The sequence below is a fragment of the Lactuca virosa genome, chromosome 5 (assembly GCF_052849685.1).
Source record: "Lactuca virosa cultivar CGN04683 chromosome 5, Lactuca_virosa_CGN04683_v6, whole genome shotgun sequence".
Taxonomy (NCBI): Eukaryota; Viridiplantae; Streptophyta; class Magnoliopsida; order Asterales; family Asteraceae; genus Lactuca; species Lactuca virosa.
In genome coordinates, this window is record NC_136430.1 from 47100513 (window position 1) to 47103513 (window position 3001).

General features: G+C 34.1%; 1 pseudogene across 1 annotated transcript; it reads left to right on the forward strand.

Moving 5' to 3' along the window:
• The first annotated feature begins 1615 nt into the window (after positions 1–1615).
• On the forward strand, positions 1616–2520 carry LOC145115644 (large ribosomal subunit protein uL15x pseudogene; annotated as a pseudogene). Its single transcript, XR_013711638.1, has 2 exons — positions 1616–1741; positions 1976–2520. The product of XR_013711638.1 is annotated as a large ribosomal subunit protein uL15x pseudogene (transcript).
• The last annotated feature ends 481 nt before the right edge of the window (positions 2521–3001 follow it).

The window sequence follows — 3001 nt, forward strand, 5'->3', positions numbered from 1 at the left end:
TTAGGTCTAATATAGGTGTTAACCCCATTACTTATCTGCCAACAACCCCCAGTACATAAAATAACAAAACTCATAATTCTTTTGAAAAAAAAAATCAGTAACACTAAACAAATTTGAACGCAAATGGAGATAAAAAAAATGAAAACACAACTTTATATCAAAAAACCGTCACAAATACATTGCAACCACTCACTCCGCGGAGACATTAAACTCTCCGCGGAGCTCCTCGTCGCCTGCTCTGCGGAGGGATTTAAGCTTTGCCAAACGACTCGCTCCGCGGAGGGGTTAATGTCTCCGCAGAGGACCCCCGCGGAACAATTTTTTAAACAATAAAAAAAGACAACTTTTCAGAATCCGCGGACATGACATCGCTCCACGGAGTTCCTCCGCGAAATGCATGTCTATAGCCGGAAAAGTCATTTTTTATGACTAAATTTTGAAATCGACCCCTATTTTTTGTCTATTGGCGGTATTTTCCCACAAAACAAGTGTCATAGGAATTTTATATGCATTTTATATGGCTTCATTAGGTATTTGGGTGACCTTGTCCATAATAGTAATTTCTAACCTGTGGGTCATAGAAGTAGTACAACTTTTTCCTAGATTTTAGGGAATTGCGTCCCGATTCTATCTAAAATCTGAAAAAGATATCACAGTAAAGGAGGATTTAGGACAAATTTTTGAGTATTGACCTAATATGCTTAGTATACAAAATGATGTATGAGAATAAAAGCAAAATATGAAACAATCCTAAACAAAGAAATTTTATATAAAAGAACTAATGTTAACTCGACTGTAATATCCCTAGAACTAACTTGGCCAATATCAAGCAAATTAATATTTTTATGATAGTTATAAACTAATACTACTCATTATAAGATGAAACACATACTAGGAACTTTCAATTTCGAGTTTTCCTATCATTTATCCACCACACATACTGGGGCTTCTTCTTGGGGGAGCCTTTTTGTTCATTACTTCCATAAATAAGAATTCATCAACTTAAATAGTATAGAAAGGGAAAACCCCATTGATAAATCGTGTTAAAAATGTTTAGTAACTAAATGTGTATAATGAACGTCCATTACCATCTCAAGCGATTAACCCTATCTATTTAATATCCACGTAATTAACATTCTAGGTAAGAAGCATAACATACAATACCTTATAATAATAACAATTTTTGGATAGTTGATAAAAGTCTAATAGAAAAGCTCGTGTACTAAAATACAAAATAATGACTAAATATACTCATAGAACATAGTATATTACCTTCTCAAGTCTTCATTTCTTTTATCTTACGAAAATTTTGATGCATCAAAACTATATTTTTACAATAATAATCTAATTTCTCTTTTAATTTAAACAATTAAATTAGAAAAGAAAAAGCAACTCGAATTGTCCCATTTTATATGTGTCAAAATTGTCACATCCACTTTCATACATGTGGGCTAAAGACCTTATGCCTTTTTATTTATTTATTTTTTGAATATCTCAATATCTCATATTATAAATTATTATGACATTTTATTTTCTCTACGTAAGATAAACGTTGGGCTTGTCTTATAAAATGGCCCTTCATTAGTAGACTACAAGCCCACACTTTCAAGCCCATCAAGTGATACGCCCTGCCATATTTTCTTACCTGTTTGCTATAAAACCAAGTTAGGGTTTCATTTCCTGCGCTCGACTATTAACGCAGGGTTTCTGCCGCCGTCATTCACCGGAATTTGCTTAACAGGTATGTACATCGACAATCATCAATCATAATCGTCTCTTTCCGATTTGTTTGTGCATTCTATCCTGAACACCATTCGTTTGTTACCGATCTAGATTTTATTCTCATTAGTCTTATATTCTTTTCAAACTCGAAATCGAGTCGGTGGATATTTCGCAATTTGTGATTTATATAGAGAAACTGTTATGCACCTACATGAATCAGAGTATGAGATTTGTGATTTAACGTTCTGTGTAGGGTATAATGACGACCAGATTGAGGAAGAATCGCAAGAAGCGTGGTCACGTGAGCGCTGGACATGGTCGTATCGGAAAGCACCGAAAGCATCCCGGAGGTCGTGGTAATGCCGGAGGTATGCACCACCACCGGATCCTCTTCGACAAGTACCATCCCGGTTACTTCGGTAAGGTCGGTATGAGGTATTTCCACAGGCTCAGGAACAAGTTCTACTGCCCAATCGTGAACGTCGACAAGCTCTGGTCGATGGTTCCACAAGACGCGAAGGAAAAGGCTTCAGCTGATAAGGTTCCAGTCGTCGATGTTACTCAATTTGGATACTTCAAGGTTTTGGGAAAGGGAGCTGTGCCTCTTTCACATCCTATGGTTGTTAAGGCGAAGCTCATTTCCAAGTGTGCTGAGAAAAAAATTAAGGAGGCCGGTGGTGCTGTTGTTCTTACTGCTTAGGTTTGTTTTTCTATTTTTGATGTTGATTATGGTTATTACTGTTAGTTTCAATGGCAGAGTACTCTGAATTTGCTGGATTTAAACTACTTTTTGATCAATTTTGTGTTTTTCTGGTTGTGTTGAATGATTTGAAATGCTATACTTTATAACTGTTAGCTTCACTCAATAAATAATGAACATGTTCATACAAAGTAAAACACAGTGATTTGAACTTTTTATTTTCTTAGATTTCATTATACCCTTATTTTAAGTATGTGAAATATTAATCCTTGGGAGTCATTACAATATGATCTTATGAGTAGTTGACAAAATTTATTTCTTAAAAACCGGTTTTGGCCAAATCTGAATTGGTTAAAATATGTTTTTGTTTTAAGATGAACCAGACAAATTTTGTATTTAATGTTGTGTTTTGTATATCTTTTTTTAAACTTATTGTTTTAGTAATTGTTTTTTAGTTTATCTAGTGCTAAAATGGAGTTTAAAAATCGGTGTTTGGTTTAACTTAGAGAAAATGTAATAAATTCATAAGTTATTTTTAGTGTTTGGCATATGATGCATATATATTTAATTTAAAAATAA